The sequence below is a fragment of the Orycteropus afer genome, unplaced genomic scaffold (assembly GCF_000298275.1).
Source record: "Orycteropus afer afer isolate SDZICR_OR568_19922 unplaced genomic scaffold, OryAfe1.0 scaffold00262, whole genome shotgun sequence".
NCBI lineage: Eukaryota > Metazoa > Chordata > Mammalia > Tubulidentata > Orycteropodidae > Orycteropus > Orycteropus afer.
The window spans coordinates 2,688,716-2,698,055 of NW_006921849.1; positions in this window are offsets into that span (position 1 = coordinate 2,688,716).

Consider the following 9,340-nt stretch of genomic DNA (forward strand, 5'->3'; position numbering starts at 1 on the left):
CTAGCCTCCTAACTGTGAGATATCATGCTTGGTAAAGTGGAGGGTCAGGGAAAAAGGGGAAGGTCCTCAATGAGATGGATTGACACAGAGGCTGCAACAATGGGCTCAAGTATAGCAAGCATTGTGAGGCTGGCACAGGATCAGGCAGTGTTTTGTTTTGTTGTGCATGGGGTTGCTATGAGTCAGAGCCGACTCAATGGCATCTAACAACAACAATTACAAACTGTGAGAAAATTACGTTCTGTTCCTTAAAGCCACCCACTTGTTGGATTTCTGTTATAGCAGCACTAAGAATTGCAGACTACCTACTCTCATACTATATATCCAATTTCTCTGTATGTCCTGCCTCCTCATCTTCAAAGTGTATCCAACACCACTCTTCACCACACGATTTCTACCACCCTGGTCCAAGCCACCAACCTCTCTTAACTGGATTGTTACCATAGTGTCCTAACTGGTCTCCCTGCTTGTGTCCTTACCTTCTGCAGTCCCTTCCACCAAAGCAGCCAGACAGAGCCCTTCCAAAGCACCTTGTTTCTCTGAAAAAAACCAAAAACAAAAAAACCTTTAGAGGCTCTCCAACTCACTCAGAGAAAATGCCCAGATTCTTGTAACAACTTACAGAGCCCTGCTACGTGACCTGGGTCCCTCTCCGCGCACACACACACACACACACACTGCTTTCTGACCTGCTCTCCTGTGACATACCTCCTGGCTTACTCTGAGCCAGCCACAGTGACCTTCCTGCTGGGACTCAACCAGCAGCCTCTGGCCTCAGGCCCCTTGCACATGCCCTTCCCTTTACAGAAAGCTCGCTTTCTCCTCAGATATCTGCTCCATTTATCATGCAAACCCTCAGCCCTGCTTTATTTTCCCCTAATAGCACTTATCACCACCTGATGCTCCATCTTTACCTGTTTCACTCATTTACCTATTTATCCTCTGTCACCCTCTAGAACATAACCCCTGAGAACAGAGACTGTTTTGTTCACTGCTATTTTTCCTGCATTTTGTGCAATGTCTGCTACATACAGTGTCTGGACCTTGATACAGAATTCCTTTTTTTTTTTTTTTTTCTTTTAACAGGAATACAAGAGAATCATTTTGGAGTCAGACAGCCCTTAACCCCAAGTCCTGTCCCAGCAAGGTGACCGAGATTCAATTGCTTGTTTTTAATCTTATCTGGAAAATGTAGATGTTTTTGTTGGTTACCTTGAGTCAATTCTGACTCATGGTGACCCCATATGTTTTGGAGAAGACCTAGTCCATAGGTCTGGAAGAAGATCACCAGGCCTGTCTCCAGAGATGCCTCTGGTTGGGTTGAAATACCAACCTTTAGGATAATTGTCAAGAGCTTAACTGATTGTGCCACCCAGGTCCTCTGATTAATAAGTCTTATTTTCTCATCTGTAAAATAGCAGTCACAGAAAGCCTTCCTTATAAATTGAGGCAAGGAATACTAAGTAGTGAGTTGTCTGCTTGGAATGTAGTGTTGTTGTTGTTACATGCCATCAAGTCAGACCTGACTCATAGCAACCCCTCCTTGGGTTTCTGAGGCAGTAACACTATGGAAGTAGATTGCCCAACCTTCCTTCCGAGGAGTGGCTGGTGGGTTTGAACCGCCAACATTCTGGTGTGCAGTCAAGTGCCTTAGGCACTATGCTACCAGAGCTCCTTGGAGTGTAGTAGTTTCTCAAAAATAAAGTAAAATAACGTTGTTGAGTATCTTGCTTTTCAAAGGGCATGAGGTTGCCTGTTCTGTAATCTGTAACAAGGATGGCAGCATCAGCATCTCTCCTGTTATCTGCATTTAATTATATGATGTGGTCCCTGTGTTTGTGATTTCTATTCATGACCTTATTGAGAGGCACTCTGGTGATGCAGTGGTTAAAGTATTAAGCTCAGTAGTTTGAACTCACTAGGTTCTCCTTGGGAGAAAAATGAGATAGTCTGCTTCAGTAAAGATTTACAGCCTTGAAAACCCTATGGGGCTGTTCTACTCTGTCCTATGTGGTCACTATGAGTAGGAATCAACTCAATGGCCGGGCTTTTTATTTGTTTGTTTGTTTTTGACTGTATGTAGGGCTTTGATTTTAAGAAGGTATTTGGAAAGGTAAGAACTAAAGGAAATAGGTGGCCATGTGAATGCTCTTACAGGCCATGTGAATGCTCTCAATCATTGCCAAGGACATAAGTGAGGTCTAGCCAGCAGAAGGGGGCAGGAGTAACCAGAAGCCACTAGGCAACTAGGTAAAGTGACATTGGCCCTGAATCAGAAGAGCCCAGAGCCAAGGGGCTGCCTTCTCAAGGAGGCAGGAAACAATGGGTTCTGGCCTTGTTTTCTAGTGTGGGTACCAGCTCTGCCTGACAGGCCCAGAGCTTCTGCCAAACACTTAACATCTCCTCTAGATAAGCCATGGAAACTGGAGATGCAGAAGGCAGGGTGTCATGGGGGTGAGAGCACAGGTTCTGGAGGGACAGGTGTAGATTTGAATGCTGGCTCTATAGTGTATCAACTCTGTGACCCTGTGCACATCTCTTAACATTTCTGCAACTTGACTTCATTCATTCATTGAACAAGTACTGTTGAGGGCCTACCAGGAGCTGGTACTAGATGTAATGTAGACAGATAAAAGAAGGTTGTTGTTAGATTAGCTTAGAAAATAAAGATAATCACCTGTGAGTAATGAGCTCCTTCAAAAAATCATCTATATGAGACCAAATGGTCAAAAATTGCTCTACAGTGAAGATGAGAAGGTAAGGGGAACAGGGAAACTAGAGCATTGGAAATGGTACAACCCGAATGGAATGAATGAGAATGATAACACAGTGTGAAAAATGTAACCAGTATCACTGAATAACTTGTACAGAAATTGTTAGATGGGAACCTAGTTTGTTATGTGAATTTTCACCTTAAACACAATAAAATCTTATTAAAACAAACAAAGAGCATTGTTATTAGTTGCTGTTGAGTTGGATCAAACTCATGGTTACTGTATGTATCACAGAAAAGAACACTGCCTGGTCCTGCATCACCTCCATGATCATTAGTATGCCTTAACCCATTGCTGTGGCTACTATGTAGTGCCTTTTAACCTTGGGGAAGGAGGCTCATCGTCCAGTGCCATATTGGATAATATTGTTACGATGTGTAATGTTTTCACTGGCTCATTTTTTTCAGAAGTAGATTTCTAGGTCCTTCTGCCTAGTCTGTCTTAGTCTGGAAGCTCTGCTGAAACCTGTTCACCAAGGGTGACAATTCTAGTATTTGAAATACCAGTGGCATAGCTTCCAGCATCACAGCCAGGCAGTGTTCTTTCACAGCAACAAACACCACAGCATGGCAAACTGACAGACAAATGGTGGATAGAAGTATAAACCAAAAAACCAAACCTGTTGCCGTTGAGTTATTATGACTCGTAGTGACCCTACAGGATAAGGTAGAACTGCCCCATAGGGTGCAAATCTTTAATGGAAGCCAACTGTCACATCTTTCTCCCACGGAGCAGCTAGTGGCTTTGACCTACCAACCTTTCAGTTAGCAGCTGAGTGCTTAACCACTGCACCACCAGGGCTTCTTGATAAGAATAGCCAATGGGTACTGAGCACACCCTGTAGGCCAGACATTGTCTGTGCATGTAGATTATCTCATTGAATCTTCACATCCACCTTGTGCAAGAACCAACTGTGGCTCAGGAAGTTAAGAAACTCACCCAATCACACAGTCAGAGGTCAGAGTTAAGTCCAGGCATTCTGGCTCCAAAGCCCATGCTCTTGACCAGCATAGCACTTTCAGGAAGCAGAAAATCCCAGCAGAAATGTCATTGGGCTGAAGCCATGCTGTGAAGAGCCATGCCATTAGAGCAGAGGTGTAGAATCATTGAGGACAGGAGAGGACCCTCTGAGGAGTGAGAGATGACCAAAGACCTGAAAGATGAGTGGGATTACCTGGGCAAGTAAGCATATAGAAAAGCAGTGTGGGCAGAGGTACCACCTTGCCAAGGCCCTGGCACAGCAGAGTGAGAGTGAAGCCAGTGACTGGAGCAGGGCCCACAGGCTACACAATGAGCTTGGCTAATAGTTATATCGTGGGGTCAGGGGATGGCTTCCAAGGACATTAAGCAAGAAAATTATTTTTTTATCACTATATGTCAACATCCTCTTTAATTGTTTTCAGTTCTCCTTGTCCAGTACTCTAATTTCCCTGTCCCCTTTTCTTCTTACCTTTGAGTGATTGTTGACCTTCTGGTTTTATGCTGATGGTTTTTAAGTACGGCAACGATCTTACAGGTAAGAGCCTTCATTTTGTGTGCCACTCTGCTATCTCTCTAAAAGGTGACCTCAGAGGGTAGATTCAGTTTTAGGTTTAAAGAGTGTCTCAGGGTGACAGGCTCAGGAAGTCCTATGTTCTCTATTGCTCTGCTATGTCAGGATTTTTTTTTTTTTTTTTAAATAAGCATTTGAGTTCTGCTCCATATTCATCTCCATTCAATCTGAGACCAACTATTGTAAAGCTGATCAGAATGGCCAGCGTAGGAGATGGGCATCATCGAGTAAACAAGAAGAATTTTTAAGATCAGATTTCTGCCCTGGAAACACCTCCAGGTTGCAGTGGATGGAACCTTCTCAATTGCAGAGCGTAGATTGCACTTCCAGCCCAACTGGGCCCCCTGATTCTCTATCCCTTCTCAGGGCTGCAGCCCAGCCTACACAAACCCCTCTCCCTGCCTTATATCATCCCATGCTCAAGCCATCTCACTGGCAGGATCGTTTTACAACTGAGGCACCTGGGATGCAGGGAGGTCTGCTACTTGCCAGGATCACAAGGTTCATAAGAGGTAGAGCTGGAGTCTCCCCAGGCAGCCGCCTCAGAGCCTAGGATCTGAAGCACAAACCCAAATCCAAAGGCACTTTCTAGAGAGACAGCTCGGCTTAGTCACAGGAGCAGGGACCTGGGTTCCAAACCCACTTCTGCTCCCTGTTGACTGCATCCTTGTTGTGGTTGGTTGCTGTTGAGTAGATTCTGACTTTTGGCACTGACAGCACCCCCATGGGTGTCCCCATGTGTGTCTGAGTAGAACCGTGCTCCACAGGGTTTTCAGTGGCTGATTTTTCGAAAGTAGATCACCAGGCCTTTCTTCTGAGGCATCTCTGGGTGGACACCAAGAATGCAGAGTTAGCAGCTGAGCACTTGAACTGTTTGCACCACCCACAGAGACCTGACATATCCAGGTTACAAAGTAATAATGAGGTAGTGGGGAATGATTTAAGAGAAGCAGTTAAATAAGGGGAGGAGAAACTAATATCATGCTTTCTTGTGTTTATAAAATGATGTGAGTATAAAAAAAAATGTGTACAAAATGTTTCTCATAGTGCAACACTGGTAGCAGTGATGGCCTTGGGAGAGAGGAAGAGGGGAATAGGAGAGAGATGTAGTGTCCTTTGTTCACTACCCTCAATGAGAGGGATTGTATTGACACGGTGACTGCAACGATGGGCTCAAGCATGGCACTGATTGTGAGGATGGCGAGGACCAGGCAGCATTATCCATAGAGTTGCTCTGAGTCGGAGCCAACTCAACAGCACCTAAGGTGCATTGTATTAGGCTAAACCATTAGGTTTGTTAGGTTGTATTAGGCTAAATCTGTCCTGGAAGAAGTGCAGCCGGAATGCTCCTTGGAAGCAAGAATGGCCCAACTTCGTCTCACCTATTTTGGCCATGTTGCTCAGAAGTGACCATTCCCTAGAGATAATCATAGTTGGTAAAGTGGAGGGTCAACAAAAGAGGGGAAGGCCTTCAACGAGATGGGTTGACACAGTGGCTGCAATGATGGGCTCAGGTGCAGCAAGGATTCGGAGGCTGGCACAGGACCCAGTGGTGTCTTGTTCTGTTGTATGTAAGGGGGTCGCTCTGAGTCTGAGCCAAGTTGATAGGATCTAACAACAACAACAACAAAAAAAAAAAAAAAAACATTGCCAACATTCCATTATTTTCTGACCTAAAAAGAAAAAAATTCATATGGTTTAAACTAATACTCCATTAATGATGAAAAGTTAGTTATTTTAAAGAAGGCCAGCTGGAAGAAGTCTATTAAATGTATATTTAGAGCTGTGCCCCCACTGAGTACCAGGATGAGGGTGGGCTCCTGAGGAATCAAATGAGAAAAACCAGGATGAGGTCCTCCGTGTGTGATTTGTTCAGAGGGGTCACCCTAGAGGATGCCTCCTTGACTCTCACAGGAACACCAGCATTTAAAGGGGCTCGATGAGGGAGAGTCAGGAGGCTGTTTGTGGCCATGTATCCTTTCCATCTGCTCTAAATGGCATGAAATCACAAAACAAACCCAAAGTAAAGAGCCCATTAGCCCTTTGCCCCTCTTTGACTATCTTATGTGGGTGTCTGTTCACAGCACTTAATTACAAATTTTTTTCTTTTGAGAGATACACAGAGACTTAAGCAATCTTGACAGCTTCTGAGTTGTCCCCAAGGGCTTCCACATTCCAGAGCCTGCCAACGACTCCAAGTGACTGGACTTGTTCAGACTCACTGGGAGCATTTCAGAGTGCAGACAGGTGTGACAGCCAAGACAGGAGGTGTGTGGGGGGGATGACACCACACCAGTAAAAGCAGAGCATGCAGGTGGGGCACTGAGGCCCTTACACACATTATCTTCTAACTTCTCCATCAAGAAAGTACAGAACATGGTGACCACTGTACAAGTGAGAAAAATGAGGCTTTGAGAGATTGAAGAATCTGGCAGAGGTCACACAAAACCTAGGTCTGTCTTACTCCAAAGCCCATTCTCCTAATGGTCACCAAGGGTGTGGTCATTACAGGAGTCAAGGGCTGTGGATGGAGGACAACAGAGAGGAATGGCAGTTGCTGGACAAGGTATCTGTTAGGACAAAGACTGCTTAGGGTTGGACTGTGTGACCCACAGCACTTCTGACTAGGTCATTCATTCCCCTACTCCCAACTTTTCAGTGGCTCCCCATCACATTCAGATTTCAATTCAAATTTAGCACAAAGTACAAAAAAAAAAAAAAAAAAAAAAGCTCACTTTACTCATAGGGACCCCCATTTGGTTTCTGAGGCTGTAAAACCTTCTGATTAGCAGCCAAATGCCTTATCCACTATGCCACCAGAGCTCCAAAAGTACAGGAGGTGCTATCGTCTCCTCTTCCCACCACCCTCATCCCAATCTCTCCACTGTCACTCCCCTGCCAGCTGCAATCATCCAGGGAGACAACATGATCAGCTGTGTGTGTTAACAAAGACCTCTCTGGTGGCACTGTGGTGGTCAGAGCTGCCAGAAGTGAGATATGAGCCAGGGAGACTGGTGGGACCAGGGAGACCAGGGGTCCAGATGAGAGATGGTGAAGAGAAGAAAAGAGTATGGATGGATTTGAAAAACTAATGTAGGTGAAAAATGGCATGGGGCTCAAAGAAGATAAATAATGGAAAGGAAGGTAAGCTTGGCAGGTCTTAGTGAGGATGAAGGAGCCCTGGTGGTGCCATGGTTAAGTTTCTGGCTGCTATCCAAAACGTTAATGGTTCGAACCCACCAGCCATTCCATGGGAGAAAGATGTGTCAGTTTGTTTCGGAAAGTGTTTACAGCCTTGGAAACCCTATGGGGCAGTTATAACCTGTCCTATAAAGTTGCTGTGAGTTGGACAATGGGTTTTTTTTTTTTTTTTTTTTTTTGTTTGTTTGTTTGTTTGTTTCAGTGAAGACAAAAGCCCATGATTTGTATTTGGATGTCCAACTCAATTTCTGTTCCAGCAAGTAAAAATAAAATTCAGATAAAAATTCAGAAGGAGAAACAACTAGTAAGTTCAGAGGTGATTGATGAATTTTGTTTGGGACAAGTTGATTTTTAAGCTGTTTATGGAACATTGAAGTGTAGATGCATAGGGGACATTCAGATGAATGAGTCCAAGTACTGAAGTTCCCTGTCAAGAGACTTAGATATTAAAGCCATCAGCAGGCACATTCTAGTTAAACCATGAGCAGAGATGAGATCTCCCAGGGAGAGGAAGGACCCAGAGAAGGGGGCCAAGTTGCCAGGGGATGATCAACACTCGGGGATGGAAGTAGGAATAACCTGCAAGGGAGGTACACAGAGAATAAATGGCAAAGAAAACAAGGAAAATCAGGAGAATACAGTTCCTGGGAGTTGAGGCTGTGTGATCAACAAACAGCTTAATGAAAGGATAAAAATTGTCTATTGGTTGGAACTTAGGAGATTGTAGGTGACTTTAGAAAGAGAAGTTACAACTGAAGTTGATACATGGATTGTGGGTTGAGGAATGAAGTGAAGACAGAGAACTGGACACAGAGAGCTTAGACTATTCTGTTCAGAAGTCTGGATGAGAGAGGATGATGTTAGGATGGGAACTAGAAGCACCACCAGTTCAGAGGAGGACCTTCTCTGTATGAAAGAGGCTTTGAGGAGGGGCAAAGAGAGAAGGGAGAAGCAGATGTTATGGGGAGGGTCCTTGATAGGGCAAAGACATGGATAGACCAGGAAAGGACAGCCAACCATCCTGTGTACTCTAATTGCTTGCTTCCTTGTCCGTCTCCTTAAACTCCCAACACTAGGCTGTTGTGGTTGTTGTTAGGTGTTGTTGAGTTGGCTCTGACTCATAGCAACCCTGTGTACAACAGAACAAAACACTGCCTGGTCATGGGCCATCCTCTCAATTTTTGCTGTGCTTGAGCCCATCATTGCAGACATTGTGTCAATCCATCTCATTAAGGGTCTTCCCCCTTTCTACTGACCCTCTGCTTTACCAAGCACGATATCCGTCTCCAAGGACAGGTTCCTTCTGATAACATGACCAAAATACAAGAGACAAAGTCTGGCCATTCTTGCTTCTAAGGAGCATTCTGAGTGTACTTCTCCCAAGACAGATTTGTTCTAGGAGCTAGGCTAGGAGCTCCCCATCTGATGAGCTAAGCACCATAGCACATGCTCAAGCCATATTTGCTGAGTGAGTGAATGAGTGAGTGGATGGCTGGAAGCCTAGGTGGATATTCAGTGCTATAAGGACCAAAGTGGAGGATAAGTATCTTTAGAAAAGGCTCTGAAACTTGCTTGAGATAGCCAAGGTTTGAAACTTGAACTTATTCCATAGCGTTCCAAACCTCAGAAGCAAAACAGTGGTCCATGGTAAAGAAATCTTCAAGATTTACTTTATAGATATGCACTGCAAACCCAAACCCAACCACATGAGACCAGATGAAGGCCTCCATGGTGAGAGTCGTTAAATCAGAATCAGAGAGGCTGGAAACCAAGAATCTTTGTGCTTAGATTAATTGGGGATTTCAATAGTACT